This window comes from Scyliorhinus torazame, chromosome 1, assembly GCF_047496885.1.
Source record: "Scyliorhinus torazame isolate Kashiwa2021f chromosome 1, sScyTor2.1, whole genome shotgun sequence".
Lineage (NCBI taxonomy): Eukaryota > Metazoa > Chordata > Chondrichthyes > Carcharhiniformes > Scyliorhinidae > Scyliorhinus > Scyliorhinus torazame.
Window position 1 is genome coordinate 401,063,137 of NC_092707.1, and position 25,857 is coordinate 401,088,993.

Here is a 25,857-nt window from a genome sequence, read left to right on the forward strand (position 1 = left end):
CGCGCCGGTCACGGGGATTGTCCCACCTGGCCCCAGGCTGAGAGAATCCCGCCCTCTGTTTTTTATCGTGGTGTCGATTCCAGGACAACCAGGGATAACTCCCCTGCCCTCCTTCAAAATGGTGCTGTGGGATGTTTACGCTCTCCCGCGAGGGCAGCCAAGGCCTTGGTTTGGCATTGCATCCGACAGCATTCCCCACAGTGCTGCACTGAGTGGGTCAGCCTTGATTTTTATTTTTGTTGTACGCCTAAGCCCTGGAGTGGGACTTGAACTCACAACCTGCTGCATCGCAGGAGAATTTGTAATCACCTTCATCGAAGCAGATGTCAGAAAGCTCAACCGAGAAATTTTGTTTTTTGACACGTGAACATTTCAACCACTGAAATGAATCGCACATTCAACAGTTACAATGGCCCCAATTTTAAAAACAATGCTTAGGTTAGAATTGGCTACGTGGTAATAGTCTATATATTGTCCTAACCTTAAAACTGAGGCAACAAGAGGGGAGGACCCAGAGAATTCCCTTCATGTTGGACCCGTTCTGGACTTGAGAATATGGGAGTTGAAAATATTCTTTCCCCTTTGGTCTCCCTCTTAGCTACGATCCAGAACATGCAGCCCAGGAGGACAGACAGAAAGGTCGAGGTGCAATCCGAACAGCTTCTGCCAATCGTGTTGTGGGGGCGGCCAGCTGGCAGGAATACCCACGTGAAAACTCGCCCTATCTCCCTTCTCGGAGACCAGTTTGACTCGAGCTCTAGCCTGGCGGTGTTGGTTATGGGACGGGACAGGACGGGCCGGGGGGGTGGCTGAGGGGGTGAATATCCCACCGAGATATCATCAGCGAAGACTGAGTGGACGGCGGCAGATGCTTTCCGAGCGCATCATCGCATCACACTACCCAAAGGCTGCCACCACTTGCTTCAATCAGGCCAGAGTAATGTAATCGCTGAAAATGTTTCCCCATCACCGCCTTGGTTACAACGTCCCTTTTTCTGGCTGTTAAACCCATTCGAAAGGAAAGAGACTGCCTTTTTCATGATGGCCTCGTACATTCATCCAATAAACAGTGCAACATGTCAGATTTACAAAGATCTCAAGTTCAGTCCAGAGTCCATGGGGTGAATGTCACAGCACCGGAGCTAATGGCTGGCGGCGGGAGCAGAGGAGGCATTTTGCTGGCGGCAGGCAATTAATTGGCCATCACCGATGCCGCAGTCCAATTAAGGTTGGCGGTGGGCCCCAAAAGCTACTGGTGTGTTCAGAGGCAGCCCAGCAGCCGTCGCTGTACCACAGTTATAACTGTGGCCATTGCTGAGGTTGCTTATGGAGGATGAGGGCTTCTCGGCGGCTGAGTGCCCAGAAGAGGGATATGTGGGTACCAGTGGGCCCAGGCGAATGGGCGCTGGCAATTGAGAAGGTGGGGGAGGGGCATTGCCACGGGGTCGGCCATTGCCGCCAGGGTCCCTCAATCCCCCACCCCCTGCAACCAGAGGCCCACTGGGAAGCTGCAGCTGACACTGGGCGGTCTTCTCAAAGAGCAGCATGTCCCCTCGACGCAGTGGCAGGAAGTGGCTGTTAATCGGACATTCAAGTGGCTGGTTTGCCAATTTTTCTGCACAGCGGTGGGGAAATGTCAGACACAACTACCCTGTCACCCATGCATTGGCTGCCAGTCTATCGCCAAAAGATTGGCAAAATTCCACTCATGTCGAGTTGGCCAATGACTCGAATTCACGCCATCATATGGAGAGGGGTGACAGGAGGGTGAGCGAGATTGCCAAAGGTTCCCACCCTCGTTTGCCAGTCAGAGTCTGGGGCTATCAGGTGACATCACAGCTCCAGCAGTCCAATGGGGTGTGAAGTGCCTTTCATAGAACCAAGGGATGCTGGGTAGCACTATTGCTCATCCCTAATTGCCCTTGCGCGGCCACTCCAGAGGGCATTCAAAAGTCAACCATGTTGCTGTGGGTCTGGAATCACATGTAGGCCAGACCAGATAAGGGCCGCAGATTTCCTTCCCTAAAGGGCATTTAGTGAACCAGAAGGATTTTTATGACAATCAACACTGGCTTCACGGTCGTCATTCGGCTTTTTAATTCCAGATTTTTTATTGAATTCAAATTTCACCATCTGCCATGGTGGGATTCGAACCTAGGACCCCAGAGGATTACCAGCCCAGTGACAAAGCTACTACAACACAGCCTCACCTATTTATGAGGTCAGGTCGCATAAACAGAGCTCATATCTCCTTGAGTATGGAACATTGAGGAGTGATCTGGTGTTGCTCAAAGTGGAGAACCTACTTCTTCTGCTATGTAAATCAAGAACGAGGGAACATGGCTTCAAAATTAGCGCTGGTACCTTCCAAAGTGAAATCAGGGAGCACAGCAACAGACAAACAGAGGGGGAGTGGAAATCTGGAACTCTCTCCCCCACAAGGCTGTGGATGTTGGGGGTTAGTTGGAGCTTTCAACACTGAGGTGGCGTGGTATTACAGAACTTGAATATTGCTGAAGAGACAGGTTGCTGAAGTTTTTCATTTTGCACGCATCAGGACAAATACAAGGATACCAAATTTCAAAGACTGACAATAATTTATACTGCAGGAGAAAAGGGTCCTGATTGGTTGGCAAGTCGACTCTGATTGGCCGAGGTGTTGCCATGGGGAAAGACGTTTGTTGTGTACAAGAGTACAAAGGGATATTGAGCTAAAGCGGCGGGGGGGGGGGGGGAGTGAAATTCAGCCATGATCTAACTTGAATGGTGAAACAGATTCAAGGGGGTCGAATGACTTCCTCTTGTTCTTCATGTTAATTTATTACTGTGTTAGCAACAACTTCCCGACACTCACTGGTCACCTCAGGTCAGTCGCACCAAACGACCTTCCAACTGTAAGCAAGTCAATGGCATTGGAGGGAGATGAGAGGGGGAGGGAGATGAGAGGGGGAGGGAGATGAGAGAGGGAGCCAGCTGACAGACAAACACAGGAAGCATTTTTTGCCTTTAAATAAAGCACGAACGGCTCCAGATTTGCAAGATATTATCGGCATTCCTGGGAGAGGTGGCTGGTCAGCCAATCAGATGCACCCATTCTCATTCACTTTCTCCCACAAATCCCACACTTGGCTAAAGTGGACAGACAACCTATCATGCGTTCAAAATGTACTGGGTGCCTCTTACTGGCAAGCCCCACAGGAAATAAAAGGTGACATTTCTATGGCAACCGTCACACCCACAGGACAGCCCAGAATGTTTGACAGCCAATGAAGTGCTTCCGTCGCCACTGTTGCAATGTAGGGGACTTGGCCGCCAATCTGCGCACAGGAAGATCCCGCGGCAGCGCTTCGCCAATGATCAGACAATCGCCGTATTAGGGTCGCTGGTTAAGGGCTTCAAAAGGCAGAAATAAACGCCCAGGTTCCAGCTTCATTCGGTGTGCTGATGTGCTCAATAATGCTGTCAAACCACCAGATGGAATAACTGTTGAGTAATTAACCAAAAGGGGGATAAGCATTATTCCTACCACAAGAGTGCTTCTACACCATGGAATTTGTTGTGTTCTGCACTTGCTGGAAAACAAATCTATTCCACATGCTGCTAACAGTTTCCAGCACTGACATTTGAAGTGGCATATACTGTGGAAAGAACCATTATTGACATTAATATCTGAACAGAAGGCTTTTAAGGTCAACTTTGGCCAGTTTGATGATGCCAAGCCACGAGAGAGAAGGGGAAAGAGGGACAGAGAGAGCCCCGATCGGGTCAGGGATGCCAGCCATCACTCTCCAGAGGCGTGGTGGGGATTTCCAAAGACAAGTGGCCAAGTCACAGAGACCTGGATGACTTCCGGTTTAACCTTTGATCTGCGCCGAGTTAGCCAATGGAAATCAGGAGAGGGTCATCCCTGGGCAGCACGGTGGCGCAGTGGTAGCAGTGCAGCCTCACGGCGCTGAGGTCCCAGGTTCGATCCCGGCTCTGGGTCACTGTCCGTGTGGAGTTTGCACATTCTCCCCGTGTCTGCATGGGTTTCACCCCCACAACCCAAAGATGTGCAGCGTAGGTGGATTGGACACGCTAAATTGCTGCCCCTTAATTGGAAAAAATGAATTGGGTACTCTAAATTTTTTTTAAAAGGAGGGTCATCCCAGATCATCATAGAATGTACAGTGCAGAAGGAGGCCATTCGGTCTATCGAGTCTGTAAATATAAACGATTGTTGAAGTTGATGGGGTCCAGGGTGCTGTCGCCAGGAGAGTTTGAACCAGTTAAAAGCAAGGAGCTGGAGGATGGCTTATTTCAGTCTGAACAGCTGCCAGTGTTAAACATGAATTATGTAATCTGATTACACCACAAGTGATAAGAGAATGAAGAAAAAAATGTTGCCACGCTTGGCAATCTGAAATTAAAATGAGGAAGGGTCAGGATTTTGTACAGAGCATTCTGGGGGAGGGCTGGAAAGGCAGCATCTGTTCAGGCACTAAAGGAAATTTCCACATTTATCTATTTTCATTCCGCAGGTGATGTCAGCTTGATGAGGAAATGGAACAAAAAAAACACCCTGCCTTACAGCAGCATCACCATGCCAGTCCAAAAACAGGACTCGTCAGCCCGCACGTGCTCACTGAGTTCTGCTGCACCTTCCATTCAGCCCACGTGAACTTTGAACTCAAAACATGCCGCTCAACTCAAACTTCTAAAAATAGCACTAATACATATTGCCAAGTGCTCGATAGACAGCACAGACACACTATCACTGCACAATAAAAAACCCTTCATCAGCTGACTCACTGCATTATCTAGGGTTTAGACCTCGGAGGCTTCCCGTGTCTTGTAACATTTGGCAGATGAAACACGCCCTTGCGTCTGTTTCTGGAGCGAGTGTCTCCTGAAACTGGTTGCCAGTCTACCATCAGGAGCTCTAACCTGGGCCGGGGGGGGTGCGGGGGGGGGAGGGGGGGGGAGGACACTCTATATCTAGCTTGACTGACTCTCCTACTGCCTACAATTGTGTTGGGAGGAATTGCGGATTGATAATTGATCTGTTTGGCCACGTTACGTACACGCCTCTCAAGTCCTGCAGTGGAACTCGAACCCAGAAGTTCGGCAGCAGAAGTCGGGCATTACCCACTACACCCACAAGACCTGGCTCGTCTACAATTTGCTTGTACTCTCTTCACACATTGCAAGAGAGTTCATCACATGACCTCTCTCCTCCAACACCACACTTCATCACATGGCCTCTCTCCTCCAACACCACACACTTCATCACATGACCTCTCTCCTCCAATCACCGTGGTTTTTCTGACAGAACTTGGCCCTTCATCACATGACCCCCGCATTGACAATCCCCATTACTCCACTTCCTCACATTGGTCCCCCAATAGATCCACTGTTGTAGTGCACTGCCTACCCGCACCAATTATTTAGTGACTCAGTCTTGGCTATCAGACTGGATTACATTCAACCGACACACAGCATTTCTTCGAACATGTTTTATAAATAATGAATAATAAGTGATCAAAGAACAGCAACGGGGCTGATGCCCTGGGCAGGGTAAATTCCTCCTCATCATGTGCCAGGCTCAGCTTAATTCAGTTTAAGGTGACGCATCGGGCGCACATAACAGCGGCGAGAATGAGTAAGTTCTTTGGGGTGGAGGACAGGTGCCCGAGATGTGCAGGGAGTCCGGCGAACCATGCCCATATGTTTTGGGCATGCCCGGCGCTTAAAGATTTCTGGCAGGGCTTTGCGAGGACGATGTCTAGGATTTTGGACACTCGGGTGAAGGCGAGTCCAACAGTAGCGATATTTGGGGTGTCGGAGGATCCGGGAGTGCAGGAAGCGAAAGAGGCCGAGGTACTGGCCTTTGCCTCCCTGGTAGCCCGGAGACGGATCTTGTTAATGTGGAGGGACGCGAAACCCCCGAGTGTGGAGACCTGGGTTAGCGATGTGGCGGGGTTCCTCAGCCTGGAGCGAATAAAGTTCGCCTTGAGAGGGTCCTTGATGGGGTTCTCCTGGCGGTGGCAACCTTTCCGTGACTTTCTCGGGGAGCAGTAATTGTCAGCAGCATCCGGGGGGGGGGGGGCGGGGGGCTCAGGTGAGGGGGGAATTGTGGATATAAGGTGAATTTTGTTTTGTATAAAGACAGCACCCACCTTGTTTTGTTCAATAATTCTCATTTAGTTTTGTTATGTAAAAACGTTGGTTGGAAAACACTTTAATAAAAACATTTACAAAAAAAAAGAACAGCAACGGGACGGACTGAATTAGTCTCACAGAGTTAGCATGGGCTCAATGAGGCAAATGGCCTCCTTCAGTGCCATATTGACGCTATGACACTGTGGCAATATCTTTTCAATGACCCAGTGACTTTTTTGCCCCGGTTTGTCAGCAGCAGAGACCAGGCTTGGAGGGCCGAAGGGCCTGTTCCTGTGCTGTATTGTTCTTTGAGATTAATCTTTCATTCCAGGAAACTCCAGGGCAACCCTAGATGCTTAGTGACCCTGATTGTAATCACCGTCTGTCAATGCGGTGCTCCAGATAAATCCCATTTCCTGTTACGATAATGCTGAGCGACAGAAGGAACAAAAAACCTGTTGGAGACGTTCACTGCGGTCAGTGAATCGTACAAAACAGAAGGAGGCCAGTCGGTCCATCTCTGAAACTGCTTTCCACTTCCCCTTGCATTTCTTTTTCCATTCCAAATGCATATCCAATTTCCTATTGAAATATTTAATCAGTTTCCACCACCCTTTCAGGCATTGCATTCCTGATCACAACAGTTTACCACACACAAAAAAGAAAGTCTCATCTTCCCTCTGACTCTTTTATCAGTAATATTAAATCAGTAGCCTCTGGTTACTGATCTTCTTTGCCAGGGTAAACAGTTCTCCTTACTTACTCTCTCAAATTCCATCAAACTTTTGAATCCCTCCTTAATCTGCTTTGCCCATAATTCCAGCAAATCCCTCGCCAAGGCCTTGGCAAAGTTAAAATCCTTCTCGGCCAAGACAGATTAACCCATTGTCAACTTTCTCACTGAGTCCATGTTTAGACTTTGCGCTTTCGATATTTGCCAATTATATGCTTCCCATTACAAATGATCTGATTCACCCTGGCCTCGTGTGCCATTACCATGAATTCCGTTCACTAAGGTTAACTGAGTAAACAGAGCAAGTTGGGGAAACCATCATTAACCCCCTCATGTGGTCAAGTACACCAAGGAAAAAGGGGGGTTTGTTTGTGATTTGCATTGCACATTGTGCTTACCAGAATGGCGACCAAGGGGTTGAACCATGCAGGTTCAAGATTTGAACGGGCTGGATTCTCCGTCAGCGGGATCCTCTGTTTACCCGGCGGCGCACTCGCGCCCGTGGATTTCCCGATGGCGTAGGGGTGCACACAATGGGAAACCCCATTGGCCGCTGCCGGAACGCAGGATCCCGCTGTTGGCGGGGGCGCGCCGCACCAGAAAACGGGTGCCGCGGGACGGAGAATCCCGCCCAATGCGTTTAATGGGAACATGGTGCCATTATAGACCTCTCCCTTCTCCCAAATGAGTGTGTGTGGTTCAGAGCTTAATCCTAGGTAAGGGACGAAGGTGAAAACAACATCAACTTATATTTATATCGCACCTTTAATGCCATGAAGCATCTCAAGGAGCATTATAAATCCGAGTATGACACCAAGCCACTCAAGGAGATATTAGGCAAGATGACCAAGAAGCTCGGTCAAGCAGGCAGGTTTCAAAGTGTGTCTTAAAGGAGGAAAAGTGAAGTAGGGAGTTTGAGAGGTTCAGAGAGGGAATTCCATAGCCCACCTACCCTGCACATCTTTGGGTTGTGGGGGCGAAACCCACGCAAACACGGGGAGAATGTGCAAGCTCCCCACGGACAGTGACCCAGAGCCGGGATCAAACCTGGGACCTCGGCGCCGTGAGGCTGCAGTGCTATCACTGCGCCACCGTGCTGCCCAGGGATGACCCTCTCTCTGATTGCCATTGGCTAACTCGGCGCAGATCAAAGGTTAAACCAGGAGTCATCCAGGTCTCTGTGACTTGGCCACTTGTCTTTGGAAATCCCCACCACGCCCCTGGAGAGTGATGGCTGACATCCCTGACCCGATCGGGGCTCTCTCTGTCCCTCTTTCCCCTTCTCTCTCGTGGCTTGGCATCATCAAACTGGCCAAAGTTTACACATTGACCTTGAAAGCCTTCTGTTCAGATATTAATGTCAATTATGGTTCTTTCCACAGTATATGCCACTTCAAATCGAACCTGGGACTCTGATGCTGTGAAGCAACAGTGCTAACCACTGTGCTACCGTGTCGCCCTCAGGATTTCCAAGGTGCTTCTCAAGGTGCTTCCCAGCAGCACGGTAGCATAGTGGTTAGCATAATTGCTTCACAGCTCCAGGGTCCCAGGTTCGATTCCTGTCTTGGGTCACTGTCTGTGCGGAGTCTGCACGTTCTCCCCGTGTGTGCGTGGGTTTCCTCCGGGTGCTCTGGTTTCCTCCCACAGTCCAATGGTGTGCAGGTTAGGTGGATGGGTAATGCTAAATTGCCCTTAGTGTTGGGTGGGGTTACTGGGTTATGGGGATTGGGTGGAGGTGTGGCCTTGGGTAGGGTGCTCTTTCCAAGAGCCAGTGCAGACTCGATGGGCCGAATGGCCTCCTTCTGCACTGTAAAGTCTATGATTCTATGTAATGCAGCAAATTCATCAGTGAATCTAAAAGAGAACAATTCACACAAATCAAATCACTTCTCTTTCGCCAAGATTGGCACAAAAGAAAGGTGCTGACACAGAATATTAGCGAAAAATCCAAAAATAGAGGTTTGGAGCCAAGTTCAACCCTTCTGCCTTTGGTGTATTGCAATAATCACCTTTGCAAAGAATGTACGACACTTTGGACCCATTCTGCTCTCAGCTTGCTCATTTCTGTAAACAAAGGTTCAAAATATACTGTATTGAGGGAACAGTTCAGAGCAGGGAATAATGCCTTCAGTCACACCCTTGGAGTAAGGATGAGTCTCTACTTGTCCCATCATGTGTTGGTGCGCTTGTTCAGGAAGCTCAACCAGTGGGGATTAGACCAGACTGAACAAGTATCTTCCTCACTTCCTGGGAGGAGGTGGGGTGTACGGGGCAGGAACACTGGTCCTGCCTGACATATGGCAGACGGTTTTACCCGCACGTCACTGCACGTCAGGGTAATTGCGTTGTGCTTTGGGAGGTTTTTCCACATTAACATGCTCCAGGAAGTGAGGGATCATTGGTGCCACTTTGATTTGTTGCTCTCCTTCCTCCGAAGGCACAGGTTTGTGCTTGGGGAAAAGTCTTTGGGTGTCAGAGTGGCCCCTGGTAAGTCAACAACGAGAACAAAGAACAATGCAGCACAGGAACAGGCCCTCCGGCCCTCCAAGCCTGCGCCGATCGCGTGTCCCATCTAGACCAACCGCCTGTATCCTTCTATACCCTGTCTGTTCATGTGCCAATCCAGATACGTCTTAAAGGTCGTTTACGTATCTGCCTCAACCACCTCACTTGGCAGTGCGTTCCAGGCCACCACCATCCTTTGTGCAAAAAATTCCCCTGCACATCTCCACTGAACCTATCCCCCCTCAGCCTGAACTTGTGCCCCCTTGTAAATGTCATTTCCACCCAGGGAAAAAGCCTCCAACTGTTCACCCGATCGATACCCTAATAATTTTATAAACTTCTATCAGGTCGCCCCTCAGCCTCCATCTCTCTGGGGAGAACAATCCCAGTTTATTCAATCTCTCCTCATAGTTAATACCCTCCATACCAGGCAACATCCTGGTAAACTTTTTCTGTACTCTCTCCAAAGCCTCCACGTCCTTCTGGTAGTGTGGTGACCAGAATTTGACATAGTATTCCAATTGTGGCCTAACCAACGTTCTATATAATTGTAACATAATTTTCGAGCTTTTATACTCGATACCCCGTCCTAAGAAGGCAAGCATGCCATGTGCTTTCTTGACCACCATTTCCACCTGTGCTGCCACTTTTAAGGATCTGTGGACCTGCACGTCCAAATCTCTCTGTGTCTCTATGTTCCTGATGGTTCTGCCATTTATTTTATAGCTCCCACCTGAATTGGATCTACCAAAATGCATCACCTCACATTTGTCTGGGTTAAATTCCATCTGCCATTTCTCTGCCCAAATTTGCAGCCTATCGATATCCTGTTGTATTCTCTGACAATCTTCATCACTATCCGCAATTCCTGCAATCTTAGTATCATCCACAAACTTGCTGATCAGACCCGCTACGTTTTCTTGCAAGTCATTCATATATATTATACAGAGCAGAGATCCCAGTACTGATCCCTGTGGAACACCACTAGTTACAGACCACCATTCGGAAAAACACCCTTCCACTGCTACCCTCTGTCTTCTATGGCCAAGCCAGTTCTGGATCCATCCAGCTAGTTCACCCCTGACCCCATGTGATCTAATCTTTTGTGCCAGCCTGCCATGAAGGATCTTATCAAATGCTTTACTAAAGTCCATGTAGACAACATCCCCAACCCTGCCCTCATCAATCATTTTTGTCACCTCCTTAAAAAACTCAATCAAATTAGTGAGAATGACCTTCCTCGTACAAAACCATGCTGTCTGTCGCTAATAAGACTTCTAACGGTGCATAGATCCTAATTCTGAGAATCTTTTCCAACAATTTCACTATCGCTGACGTCAAGCTCACTGGTCTATAATTACTCGGATTATCCATGCAACCCTTCTTAAACAACGGTACAATATTGGCTATCCTCCAATCCTCTGGGATCTCACCTGTGGCCAACGAGGACACAAAGATTTCTGTTCGAGGCCCAGTGATTTCATCTCTTGTCTCCCTCAGTAATCTGGGATAGATGCCATCTGGCCCTGGGGATTTGTCTACCTTGATGCTTTTTAACACACCTAACATTTCCTCCCTCGTAATAACGACCTGTTCTAAAGTGTTTACACATCCCTCTGAGACACCACCAATCAACCTGTCCCTCTCCCTTGTGATTACCGATGCAAAATACCCATTTAAGGACCTCACCTACTTCCTCTGGTTTCCTTCCTTTGTCCTTGAGTGGACCAACTCTTTCTCTAGCTACCCTCTTGTTCCCAATATATGTATAAAATGCCTTGGGATTCTCCAAAATCCTGTCTGCCAAGGACATTTCATGACCTCTTTTTGTCCTCCTAACTCCCTGCTTGAGCATATTTCTACTTTCTTTGTATTCCTCAATTGCTTAATCTGATTTTAGTTGCCTCATCTTTACTCAGTCATGGGGCATGATTCAATCCTATCTTAACTTGACATCCATATCTGCACACACACACACAAGTGCACACATACCCCTTAAATGAGAACATGTGCATTCGGTCACAAATCAGCCATAATCCTATCAGGTGGCAGAATAGATGAGAGGAGATAAATGGTCTATTTTTGTTCCCTTGTTCCGAGGCTCCTACATGCGATTGATTGAGGATTTGTGAACAGTTATTGCAATTTCACCATTCAAGGATGAGTCACTTGAGTGACACGAGGATCCATTTCTGCAGGCAGAACATGACGAATTAATAAATATGTTACAACACGGAGAGCACCGAATAACTGTCCATGAAATGGAGGTTCTCATTTCATATTCTGCCTCCCCATCCATACCCGAGTTCAGAGTCGACATTGTCAGCCATAACGTTGTGAGACCAACCTTTGCCAGCTTTTGAGCATCCAACATAAAAGTCACCAAGCTCCAAAATGGATACAAGAGCCACCTTGGTGATTTTTGAAGATGGCCATCCACATTCAGCACCATCGCATTTTTCTGTTGGAACCACTAGTTGTCGAGCCTCAAGGCTGGATGTGATTTTCCCCCCATCCCCAAGTCCCCCATCTCCCCGCACCCACCCTGTCCTATCCCGCATACTCGTCCAGTTTGGGCCTTGGCAACAGGTCACAATGCTTAGCCGACCCGGAACGCAAGGCAGAGAGAGAACCCAATGCCCGAAACACAGCCCATAGCACTAATGTACTCGTGGATCTGACCCGCCATTTATTCTTTGATGAACTTAAATAATTCTTCTGTTAATATCAATTTAAACAAATCCAGTCAGTGCGCCGACCGAAAACAACTGCTACCGATCACCAGTCTGCCATTTACACACTCAGCCTGACACATACTTAAAAGGCAGGGTTTGCATTATAAACAGGTAAGGGTTCATTATAATAGGCAAGCTTCGCAATTTACACTGCACAAAAATAGCTTCATCGTGACAGAAGGCAGTAGTTAGAATCCAGTTATGACAGGTGCAGAGATTTCACCATCTCTGCATGCACTGCACAAGTCCAAAAGAAATGAAGACATGCATTTATACAGTACCTTTCTCAGACTCAAGCTATGCCAGAGCGCTTCACAGCCAATGAAGTACTTCCAAAGTGCCGTCGCTGTTGTAATACAGGGGACAAGGCAGACAGTTTGGGCACAGCAAGCTCCCACAAACAAAAATGTGATGAATTTCCGAATAATCTGTCTGTAATGAAATTGGTTGAGGGGTACATATTGGCCAAGACACTGAGGATAGTTCCCCTGCCCTTCTTCGAAATAGTGCAGTGGGAAATTGTACTTGAGTGAACAGACGAGGGCCTTACCTTAACATCTCACCTGAACAACAATACCTACGATAGTGCAGTCAAAAGTACTATCTTCAACCAACTCCAAAACACCCACTAATGAAGGTACAAGAGTTTAATTTCAGCCTTTCAAAAAGATGATTCTGCTCAATTAAGGGGGCATGGCTCTCTAACGCACAACTGAATATTGTCACCATCTTATTAAACTCTCACAGCGATTCCTGTAGACGGTGTCATCTTATCTTTCACCATCCCTTTTTTGGGTGAGTCAATGAAACCAACACTCCCCCGACCCTCCCAGGTCTTTGCCTCCATTTTTTATCAATGAAGTCTCTCTGAGTGCACAATATGTGCGGACAATTTACTTTGAAATGCAAAGGCAGCCCATTCCTCGACCTGCCTTTCCCCTTCACCCCTCCCTACCTCTGTAGCCTGCTCCTGTCCTACAGCCCTCTCAAATCATAGAATCTCTACATTTCAGAGGGAGGTAATTCGGCCCATCGTTTCTGCACCAACCCTCCGAAAGAGCACCACTAGCTAAGCCCACTCCCTCCGTCCTATCCCCACCTAACCTGAACATCTTTGGACACTAAGGGCAATTTAGCATGGCCAATCCACCTAACCCGCACACCTCTGGACAGTGGGAGGAAACCGGAGCACCCGGAGGAAAGCCACGCAGACACGGGGATTGAATTGAACCTGGGTCTTTGGTGCTGCGAGGCAGCAGTGCTAATCACTGTGCCACCGTGCCCGCAATCTTGGCATCCCTCGAATTCTGGCCTCTCACAAAAGCCTGGTTCTGATTGGTCGAGCACTGGTAGCCATGTGCTTAACAGTTGATGGCCTAAACTCTGGAATTCCCTCCCTAAACCTCTATGTGCACCCCCCCCGCCCCCCCCCCCCCCCCCAGGCCCCTACTCTCGCCCCTCCTTCAAGACATCCCTTAAAACCTACCTCTTTGACTAAGCCCTGTTCTATTATCTCTTTGCGCAGGTCGATCGATGTGAAATTTAATTTGATAACGATCCGGAGAGGCACACTGGGGGTGTTTCGCTACGTTAAGGGTGCTATGAAAATGCAAACCATTGTTGAGGCATGCTCTTTGACCTGTGTGTGTCAATCTGTGGCGAGGTTAAGAGCGACGGGGTGGCACGTGAGGAAGTGGGAGGGGGGAAAGAATGGTAATAATTCGCAGCCATTGGCCACTGCAGACCTTCTCACACCCCTCAACATTGTGCACTGCCCACTCCAGCAAGCTAACCCACAGGGGCAAGAACACTGTTTGACTACACAGCTCTAAACACTGGAACACTCGTGTGCCTGATCCATCACAGACACCCATTGCCAGCAACACTCGGCCTCTCACTCAAAACAAAACTGCACCGATTACTAACGGAATTTGAGAATAAAAGAAGCAAAGGAAGTGAAGTATAAAAAAAAATCACAGGTGCCCTGACAAAGACAGCGATAGGTCAAAACTCTGTTTGGCAATGAACCAATCATTCCTTCCCATAGATTGTGATTCAAAATAGCCAATAATTACATTTTCAGCACTAATTTCTGTGTGTCCTTAATATTGCTTAATTCAAATGGTTAGATAATTCCATTTTAATCACCCGGGAACAATTGGAAAGGACTGACTGCATCAGGTGGGGAAATGGCAGGCTGGAGTGAAAGTGCAACTTCCCTATCACAAAGACCCATCTGGACACAGACCGACCCCCTGGAGACATGCTGGACACAGACCGACCCCCTGGGGACATGCTGGACACAGACTGACCCCCTGGGGACATGCTGGACACAGACTAACCCCCTGGAGACATGCTGGACACAGACCGACCCCCTGGAGACATGCTGGACACAGACCGATCCCCTGGGGACATGCTGGACACAGACTGACCCCCTGGGGACATGCTGGACACAGACCGATCCCCTGGAGACATGCTGGACACAGACTGACCCCCTGGAGACATGCTGGACACAGACCGATCCCCTGGAGACATGCTGGACACAGACTGACCCCCTGGAGACATGCTGGACACAGACCGATCCTCTGGGGACATGCTGGACACAGCCTGACCCCCTGGAGACATGCTGGACACAGACCGATCCTCTGGGGACATGCTGGACACAGACTGACCCCCTGGAGACATGCTGGACAACAACCGATCCCCTGGGGACACACTGGACACAGATTGACCTCCTCCCCCCCCCCCCCCCCCGGGGACATGCTGGACACAGACTGGCTGACACCTGGGGTGGCACAGTAGCACAGTGCTTATAGCACTGTTACTTCACAGCTCCAGGGTCCCAGGTTCGATTCCACGCTGGGTCACTGTCTGTGTGGAGTCTGCACATTCTCCCCGTGTCTGCATGGGTTTCCTCTGGGCGCTCCAGTTTCCATCCACAAGTCCAAAGACATGCAGGTTAGGTGGATTGGCAATATCTTTTTATTAAAACAGTAAAATGTATATACAAGGCCAAATGGTACAAGCACTAATTTTGTGTTGGAGAAACAGGGAACCCTCCCCTCAGTGCCTTACAGTGAGGGGGGGGGGGGGGGGGGGGGGCGGTGTTGGACTGGCCATGCTAAATTGCCCCTCGGGTGTCAACAAAGAACAAAGAAATGTACAGCACAGGAACAGGCCCTTCGGCCCTCTAAACCCGTGCCGACCATGCTGCCCGACTAAACTACAATCTTCTACACTTCCTGGGTCCGTATCCCTCTATTCCCATCCTATTCATGTATTTGTCAAGATGCCCCTTAAATGTCACTATCGTCCCTGCTTCCACCACCTCCTCCGGCAGCGAGTTCCAGGCACCCACTACCCTCTGTGTAAAAAACTTGCCTCGTGCATCTATTCTAAACCTTGCCCCTCTCACCTTAAACCTATGCCCCCTAGTAATTGATGCCTCTACCCTGGGGAAAAGCATCTGACTATCCACTCTGTCTATGCCCCTCATAATTTTGTAGACTAATCTTGGGTGTCCAAAAAGGTTAGGTGGGATGACTGGATTAGGGGGATAGGACGGAGGGAGTGGGTTTAAGTAGGGTGCTCTTTCCAAGGGCTTGTGCAGACTAGATGGGCCGAATGTCCTCCTTCGTGCACTGTAAATTCTATGATCACCCACCCTGTGAGATGTGCAGAGAAAGGAAGGATGCACCCGGGAGAGAGGCTGGGAGACTGGCTGGGTTTTCCAGTGAGAGATGGGTATCTGCGCTCTCAGTGCTGGTGAATATTGACTGGAGCAAGGGGGTGGGAGTTTGGGGGAAGAGCGAGAGAGAGTGCCAGGAGAAAGGGATGCAACGTGTTAAATGTGCTCCAGCCAGCTCTGTCAGCCCCTCTCTCTGAAAGTTCTCAACCGATAACTGGAGCAGAATCTCAACACCTCGCAGAGAGGGGGGGGGGGGGGGAACACATATCGACAAACATTTTCACCAACCCTTGCTTAAGTGCAGTTAACCAGATCACAGGAAACCCGGCACATCGCAGACTGAGGGCGAAAAGCCAAGCTGCAATTTGTGCAGCGTCTGAGATGTCACCCACCAGATACGACAGCAGCAGAAATCCACTCGGTGAAATGTACTAAAAACCCGGAATCACAGAACTCCGCGTCCACCCAGCTTGCCAAACATCACAGCAAACATCAAAAGTTGACTTGGGAGGGAGAGAAAAAGAAATGGGCTCGCATAACACCCAGTTAAAACTGTGCATCTTCAAATCCACTTCACTCAGACATTCGGGGTGAAAGAAAGCGAAAATAAAGATGTTTCTTTACCTTTCCAGGTTCCGTGAAAAGCCGGCGTGTATAGCCCAGTAAAACGAAAGCACTTCCTGAGTCCGACCCCCCCCCCCCCCCCCTTATTATAAAAGTCAAGGGGTAGCAGAACTGCAGAGATAATGTGACAATCTCTGTTTACAGCCAGGCACAGCGACCTCTTTAATCTTTAATCATTCAAAGGCATCCTGGAAATTCCTCCTGTCCAATCTCTGAGGTCACCAAGTGTGAGCTCTCGGGGCTCTGCTATCAATCACCAGGCAGTGGCTGAGCGGAGAGAGAGAGTGTGTGTGTGTATGCGTGTGTGTGTGCCCCTAGACGCCACTGATGTAAGCTCCCATCAGAGAAAATACCCAGTCATGATGCACATCCACAGGCAGAAATAGCTATAGGGCCCTCGCCAGGGCAGTACCGACAACCGACCAGCCTCTGGCACTGACTCACAGGCACACTGCCTGACCAGAATCACAAACTATCCATGCTGACAGGTAAGCCAGGCTGTCATCTGAGCGGTTTTATTTCGAAATGACATGTTTACACTGAAATTGTTCAGCAACTGCACAGGTCCCGCTGCCGCTGCTGTACCCTACAACTAAAGGGTGCCAATTCAGGACTGGGGAAAAGTATTTATTCTGCTCACAGAATGTATATATTTCATGAATGAAATACTGTATTCAAAGCAAACTCTGCATGGGAGGGGGGCAGCTGATATGGGCAATATTCACTACGCTCTTTCTCTGTCTCTCCCTCTTTCACCCCCTCTTCTCCCCCCCCCCCCTTTTCTCCCCCCCCCCCCTCCCTCTCACTGGGGCTGGTTTAGCACACTGGGCTAAATCTCTGGCTTTTAAAGCAGACCAATGCAGGTCAGCAACACGGTTCAATTCCCGTACCAGCCTCCCCGAACAGGCGCCGGAATGTGGCGACTAGGGGTTTTCACAGTAACTTCATTTGAAGCCTACTTGTGACAATAAGCGATTTTCATTTCATTCTTTCCCTCACTGTCTCAACACTTTCTCTCCCTCTGTCTCTCTTCCCCTTCCCCTCCTCTCTCCCTCTGCTGCTTTCCACTCTCTCTGTTCCTTCAGCCCCTTTTTCCCTTTCTCTCTCCCTTTTCACCCTTTCTCTCCCTATTCATCTATGTGTGTCTCTTTTTCCTGCTCCCTCGCTTTCTTTCCCCTCTCTCCTTTCTCGCTCTGTCTCCATCTTTCTCCTTCCCTCCATCCACTTTCCCTCTTCCTCTCTGTCATCCCCTTCCTCTCTGTCATCCCCTCTCCCTCTCTCTTTCCTTCTCTCTCCGCTCTCCCTTTCTCACCCCTCTCTTTCTCTCCCCCTTTCCCTTTCTCTGCCCGTCTCTCTCACCCTCTCCTCTCTTTCACTTTCTGTCACCCTCTCTTTGCCCCCTCTTTCTGACTCTCTCCCGGTCTCTCTTTCCCTCTCCCCTTTGCCTCAGTCTGTCTCTCTGCTTCTCTCTCTCCCTCACTCCATGTCTCGTTCCCTCCCTCCCCTTTCCCTCTGTCTCCCCTCTTCCTGCACTCTTCGTCACTGTCGCCTTTCCTTTCTCCCACTCTACAATCTATCTCTCTTCATCTCCCCATTATCTTTCTCCCTCACTCTCCATCTCCCCTCTCTATCTCTCTCTTTCCCCATCCCCCTCTCCCGTCAATTCCTTGTAGCCCGGAGACTTCCTTTCTCACTCCACCCGTTCTTTTCCTTTGCCTCCACAGCCACCCCACGCAACATGACCAAGTGAGCAGGTAACTGCTGACCACAGGGATGCTGAGTGATCAGGAAATGTGTGCAGTGACTGAGCGTGCTGTGGGATCCACCTCACCCAGTCAGAGGGACTGCAAATTGGGGATCTCAAACCTGTTTTTCTGTCTGCTCACCGCAGAGGTGGATACCAGAGAGGTGACGTATGAAGATTAAATCCCTGTTCCCATTAATTTAAATATAACTCAGGTTCCTGGCACTGCAGCATGACTGATTTACAAATTAACCACCAGTACAATTACAGCTCAAAACCTTTCTCCACCTTATTCTGCTTCCTTGGTTGTAAAGCGCTTTGGGATGTCCTGAGGTGATGAAAGATGCTGCGTGAAATCGGATTCTTTCTTTCTAAGCGCAGCCCTGTCCAAACGTCAAGGAGCGCAGAGCCTCGAAAGAGGGCGAGCCGCCGCGGGGAACAGAAGTCGGGAAGATTCCGCCTCTGAGATACCCTGGGTTTGAAGGGGCCGGCGGGGTGACGGGGAGGAGGAATGCTGCTCAGAATGTAATAATCGCAACACCCACAACCTGCAGTAAGTCAACATTCCCAAAGCAGAGACAAGGCTTTCACACTGTCCAAAGATGTACGGGTTAGGTGGATTGGCCAGGCGACATTGCCCCTAAGTGTCCAAAGGTTAAATGGGGCTACGGAAATAGGGTGGGGATTGGACCTAGGTAGGGTGCTCTTTCAGAGGGACAGTGCAGACTCAAAGGCCGAATGGCCTCCTGCTGCACTGTAGGGATTCCATGAATGTGCCTCGATCACAGATCCATTTTACGACAGCATCAACCTATATGGTGCCTTTAAAGTGACAAATCATAGGATGGCATGGTGGAACAGTGGTTATAATAATAATCTTTATTGTCACAAGTAGGCTTACATTAACTGCAATGAAGTTACTGTGAAAATCCCCCAGTCGCCACACTCCGGCACCTGTTCGGGTACACAGAGGGAGAATTCATAATGTCCAATTCACCTAACAGCACGTCTTTCGGGACTTGTGGGAGGAAACCGGAGCACCCGGAGGAAACCCACGCAGACACGGGGAGAGCGTGCTGACTCCGCACAGGCAGTGACCCAAGCTGGGAATCGAATCTGGGACCCTAGTGCTGTGAAGCAACAGTGCTAACCACCGTGCTACCATGTCGCCGATGTAGCACTGCTGCCTCACGGCGCTGAGGGCCCGGGTTCGATCCCGGTCCCGGGTCACTGTCCGTGTGGAATTTGCACATTCTCCCCGTGTTTGTGTGGGTCTCACCCCCACAACCCAGAAAGATGTGCAGGGTAGGTGGATTGGCCACGCTAAATTGCCCCTTAATTGGGAAAAAAAAATATTGGGTACTTTAAATTTATTCAAAAAAATAAAGTAACAAAACATTCCAAGGTGCTTCACAGGAGAATCGTGTGTGACACCGAGACAGAGAAAGGGATATTGGGGCAGGCAGCAAAGAGCATGGTCAGAGACGTTTTTAAGGGGTGTCTAATAGGAAGAGAGTAAGGTAGCGAGACGGGAAGCTTCGGGAAATCCAGAGTTTAGGGCCCCGGAAGCTTGATGCCACAAGAAAGTCTAATGCGGTCCATGTTTTTTCTCTCCCATTCCCTAGTTCACTGGAGAAAACAGCTTTGTCCAGAGTGAAGCTCAGCCAGTCGGGTCGGATTCCCAATCCCAAGTTCAGCCAATCTCGGCCAAGGTGACGTGAGTGATTCCACACAGCTGCCTGCGTTCCTAATTCCGACTGCTAATCCGCGATTCCCGCAGGAAAGCATGTGGACAGGCAAATGCTGACCAGGGAACAGAGGGCAGTGTCCACGGTAGTGATGCAGTCCCAGTGCTCACACACGCAGAGTGGCCGCTGTGGAGAGGTATGAAGGAGCAGATGGCGCCTGTCACACTGCATCGACGGGTGCTGAGGAGGAGAGAGGAACAAAATCCGAGATGGATGCGGGGAAGAAATTCCATTCCGTTTTTCCCTGCAGCATTTAATCATCTGTGGAACGTGTAGAACTTCGCACGTGTTCTAATTAACAAATTATCATCAAGCGCATGAATTAAAACAACAGTTGTCTCAGAATTCGATTCGAGCTCAAACACCGAAGAATCTTTCTACACTTATTCAAAATTATCTGGCAAAATCCACAGATTCGCATCTCGTGCCAACAAAATCTGCTCAGCTTCTTAAAAGGCGTCTGACTGAATCGTAAAATGTTTACACTGCAGAGGAGGCCACTTGGCCCATCACATCCCATGCCAGCTCGCTGCAAGAACAAATCAGCTCGCCCCTGTCCTTTCCTCAGCCACATCTTCCCACAGCACAGCCATCCCCAATCCCAAGCCAAGGGGTTATGGGTTATTCAGTAATGGAATGGACATCACAACCAATTCCCCATATGCAAGACGGATGGTCCCAATGGTGGGTGTGTCCAGAATCAGGGGTCACAGTCTGAGGTTACGGGGTAGACCATTTAAGTCAGTGATTTCTTCACCAAGAGAGTGGTTGGCCTGTGGAATTCGTTGCCACAGGAAGTAGTTGAAGCCAAGACATTGTATGGCTTCAAGAAGCAGTTAGATATAGCATTTAGTGTGAGGGGGATCAAAGGATATGGGGGGAAAGCGGGATTAGGCTATTGAGTTGGATGATCAGCCATGATCGTGATGAATGGAGGAGCCAGCTCGAAGGGCCGAATGGCCTCCTCCTGCTCCTATTTATGTTTCTATGTACTCACATGTGCACAGACAAATGTATATGCATGCACACACAGGTACACACACAGGCACAGACAACACTCATACGTAATGCAAATACGGTCACGTGAATACATTGGCACACACGTATGCATACATATACGCAAGCACGGCATCTATGCCCTCACATGGCTGTGCACGCACATGCATGTGCATGTAACACATGCATATAAGGTTTGCCCACATAAACATTTGCGGGCTTGCACACACACAGATACATACATGCGTGTATGCATACTTGCACACATACACACACCATGTATACAGGCATGCACAAACACAGTGCATGCACACACACACGATGGCTTGTACACACATGCACATATGCAGGCATACACAGACACATGCACACACTCATATGTATGAGGGCTTACACACACACACTGAAGCACACACATCTGAGGGCCTTCTTACATATGTGCGCACACAAACACACACATATGAGGGCCTGCACACATGCACACACATGTGTACACACATATGAGGGCTTTCACACATATATATACATGCACACATGCACACACACCTGAGGGCCTGCACACACACACTTGCCCACACATGAGGGCGTGCACATACATATACATGTACACACACATATGAGGGCTTGCATGCACACATACACACACACATATGAGAGCTTGCACATACACACACAGATGATGCTCAGAAGCAGGAACACTGATTAACATTGTCCTTGTCCCCAGGATTTATCAACAACATGAAAGCTCTTCACCTTGAGTATCATGGAATGACTCACCCTTGACTCTTTTATTAAAGGATGTGGAGAACTGGTCTCCCATCAGCATTTTCCCTTTGTGATTCAGTGACATAAAACACAAGATTAAACGTGCCATGTAACAAGTACAAATGATGAGAAACCTTACTCACACGAAGGGTTTTGCTAGAGCAATGAGAAGAAAAGAATTCCACTGGGAGGTGGGTTGGTAACCAGCGGCACAGATTTAAGGTCATTGAGAAAAGGCGAAAGAGAATTATTTTTTTCTCCAGTTTTAAATTTAGAGTATCCAATTCTTTTCTTTTCCAATTAAGGGAGCAATTTAGCATGGCCAGTCCACCTAACCTGCACATTGTTGGGTTGGGGGGGGGGGGGGGGTGCGGGGGGTGAGGTCCATGGGGAGAATGTGCAAACGCCACACGGACAGTGACCCGGGGCCGGTATCAAACCCGGGTCCTCGGTGGCGTGGGGCAGCAGTGCTAACCACTGCGCCACCGTGCCGCCCCAGAGATGAGGAGAATTACCTGGTGCGACGGGTTGTTGTGGTCTGGAATGGATTGACCTGAAAGGGCGGTGGAATCAAATGCAACAGTGATGTTCAAAAGGAGATTGACAAAATCCTTGCAAACGAAACAAATTGCAGATCTTCGGAGTAAGATCAGGTGAAGTGAACAAACTTAATTAATCTTTCAAAGAGCCGACACAGTGACAATGGGCTGAATGGTCTCCTTTTATACTGCATGACTCTGTGACTAGCATGGGACATCACAGATAGTCTTTGCCTAACATGAAAACAGAATGAATCTAAACATCTAGGCAGATAATTCATGGGATAATAAAAGAAAAGACTTGCATTTATAGAGAGCATTTTGCGATCACACAACCTCACATGAAGAACAATGAAGTCTTTTACACAAAACTGCTTTTGAAGTGTATTCCCTGTTGTAATTTAGGAAATGCAGCAGCCAATATTCACATTGCAAGATCCCACACATCGCAATGCGATAATGATGAGATAAGCTGTTTTTTGTGACGTTGATTGAGACAGAAATATTGGACAAGTTCCGGAAGGGGAGAGCGCCCCTGTTTTTCTTTGAAATATTAGCCCTTGAGAAGGCAAATAGAGTTTAGGTAAGCATCTCATCCAAAAGACAGCACCTCCAACACTACAGCACTCTCTCAGTACTGACTCTCTGACAGTGCAGCACTCCCTCAGTACTGCCCCTCTGACCCTCTGACAGTGCAGCACTCTCTCAGTACTGACCCTCTGACAGTGCAGCACTCGCTCAGTGCTGGCCCTCTGACAGTTCAGCACTCCCTCAGTACTGACCCTCTGACAGTGCAGCGTTCCCTCAGTACTGACCCTCTGACAGTGCAGCACTCCCTCAGTACTGACCCTCTGACCCCTTGACAGTGCAGCACTCACTCAGTACTGACCCTCTGACAGTTCAGAACTCCCTCAGTGCTGGCCCTCTGACAGTTCAGCACTCCCTCAGTACTGACCCTCTGACAGTGCAGCTCAGTATTGACCCTCTGACAGTGCGGCACTCCCTCAGTACTGACCCTCTGACAGTGCATCACTCTCTCAGTACTGACCCTCTGACAGTGCAGCACTCCCTCAGTGCTGGCCCTCTGACAGTTCAGCACTCCCTCAGTACTGACCCTCTGACAGTGCAGCGTTCCCTCAGTACTGACCCTCTGACAGTGCGGCACTCCCTCAGTACTGACCCTCTGACAGTGCAGCACTCCCTCAGTACTGACCCTCTGACAGTGCAGCACTCCCTCAGTACTGACCCTCGGACAGTGCGGCACTCCCTCAGTACTGACCTCTGACAGTGCAGCACTCCCTCAGCACTGACCCACTGACAGTGCGGCACTCCCTCAGTACTGACCCTCTGACAGTGCAGCGTTCCCTCAGTACTGACCCTCTGACAGTGCGGCACTCCCTCAGTACTGACCCTCTGACAGTGCAGCACTCCCTCAGTACTGACCCTCTGACAGTGCAGCACTCCCTCAGTACTGACCCTCTGACAGTGCGGCACTCCCTCAGTACTGACCCTCTGACAGTGCAGCACTCCCTCAGTACTGACCCTCTGACAGTGCAGCGTTCCCTCAGTACTGACCCTCTGACAGTGCGGCACTCCCTCAGTACTGACCCTCCGACAGTGCAGCACTCCCTCAGTACTGACCCTCTGACAGTGCAGCACTCCCTCAGTACTGACCCTCTGACAGTGCAGCGTTCTCTCAGTACTGACCCTCTGACAGTGCGGCACTCCCTCAGTACTGACCCTCTGACAGTGCAGCACTCCCTCAGTACTGACCCTCTGACAGTGCAGCACTCCCTCAGTACTGACCTCTGACAGTGCAGCACTCCCTCAGCACTGACCCTCTGACAGTGCGGCACTCCCTCAGTACTGACCCTCTGACAGTGCGGCACTCCCTCAGTACTGACCCTCTGACAGTGCGGCACTCCCTCAGTACTGGCCCTCTGACAGTGCGGCACTCCCTCAGTACTGACCCTCTGACAGTGCAGCACTCCCTCAGTACTGACCCTCTGACAGTGCGGCACTCCCTCAGTACTGACCCTCTGACAGTGCAGCACTCCCTCAGTACTGACCCTCTGACAGTGCAGCACTCCCTCAGTACTGACCCTCTGACAGTGCAGCACTCCCTCAGTACTGACCCTCTGACAGTGCGGCACTCCCTCAGTCCTGCACTAGATTACACAGAAATCGAATAAAGAACACATGAAGTGAGGGAATTGAATCCCATTAGTCCATGGCACGGTATGTAGTGTTTCAATATATCACCATGTGTGTGAATAGTGTATTAATCAACTGCATATGAAACAGGATATAAAACTGTGAACTGTAAATGAGATTCAGTGCATTCAAACCTCTAATGTGACTAATGAAACCAGTAGTCATCACCAGACTTATTTAGCACATCCCTGCAAAGAAATTACAGAGAAAAATGTCTCTCAGACTAGTCTTAGTCTCCACATTACTCTTGAGCTCCCTTGCTTTGCTTCAATCCTATGTCAAGCAGCAATGGAACCCAAGTGATTCCATGGTCCATCCTTGAAGCCATCGGGTTGCCCCAAGGCTTCAAGAAATGGTGCTCACAGACCCTCCCCTGGCACCAGTGGAAACAGAGCTTGAATTCGTCAAAGCAAGTTGGTTCACACAACTAGTGAGAAATCCTGCCTTCACCATCTGTTGCTTCACCTCAGTACCAACTATGCAAATATGCTCTCACCCACGCGTAACCAAGGTTGACCAAGTAGGTTCCCGGGGTGAGCGAGTTGGCCAACATGGAGGGATTGGGGTGAAAGGGGCCATTATCTTTGGAAGTATTCTTTGAAGCACGATGAAAGGACAGGGACATGAAACGTTAACTCTGTTTCTCTCTCCATAGACGCTGCCAAGCCTGCTGAGCATTTCCAGCACTTTCGGTTTCCATTCGCTGTTCTTTGAAACAGAGGTGGTCATATTGAAAACGTAGGACAGTTCCACTTGGTGGATGAGGTGTGGCTGTTCTTCCTGGCCGGACAGCCGAGAACCAAGGGACGTACACTCGGGATTGATCATTTAGGACTGAGGTGAGGAGAAGTGTCTTCGCTCAGAGGGTTGTGAGTCTACGGAATTCTCTCACACAGAGAGCTGAGGATATCAGCTGTTGAGGATGTTCAAGCCTGAGATGGAGGGAGCCTGGGACACCAGGGGGACTAAGTCATACAGAGGTGGGTTGTGGCAGAAGATGAACTATGGTCTTGCTGAGTAGCAGCACAGGCCTGAGGAGTCATGTGACCAGGTCCAGCTCCGATCTTTTATGTTCTTATGGCCTTAAATGGGAATAGCAAAAATGGGAATAGCAAAAGCTTTCTCACATCGCCAACGTTCTCCTGACACCCCAGATGAGATGGTAAACTGGAAACCCCATTTTTCTGGTCAGGTGTATGGCGAAAATCTCTGCGGCACTATTCAAAGAGCAGAGGCATTCGCACTTTTTAAGATATATTTTTTTACTTTTTCCAATTAAGGGGCAATTTAGCGTGGCCAATCCACCCGCCCTTCACATCTTTGGGTTGTGGGGGCGAGACCCACGCAGACACGGGGAGAATGTGCAAACTCCACACGGACAGTGACCCGGGGCCGGGATCGAACCCAGGTCCTCGGCGCCGTGAG

General features: G+C 49.4%; 1 protein-coding gene across 6 annotated transcripts in view; it reads right to left on the bottom strand.

Annotated features, from left to right (window-relative positions):
- hivep2a (HIVEP zinc finger 2a) overlaps positions 1 to 25,857 on the bottom strand; it is a 342,236-nt gene that overhangs the window by 188,435 nt on the left and 127,944 nt on the right. The window contains exon 1 of one of the 6 annotated variants that reach the window (XM_072513925.1): positions 16,427 to 16,678. The exons of the other annotated variants lie outside the window; for them this stretch is intronic. The gene's annotated coding sequence lies outside the window, so the exon portion shown is untranslated. Of the gene's footprint in view, positions 1 to 16,426; positions 16,679 to 25,857 lie in introns of those variants that run through there. 6 annotated transcript variants of the gene reach the window in all.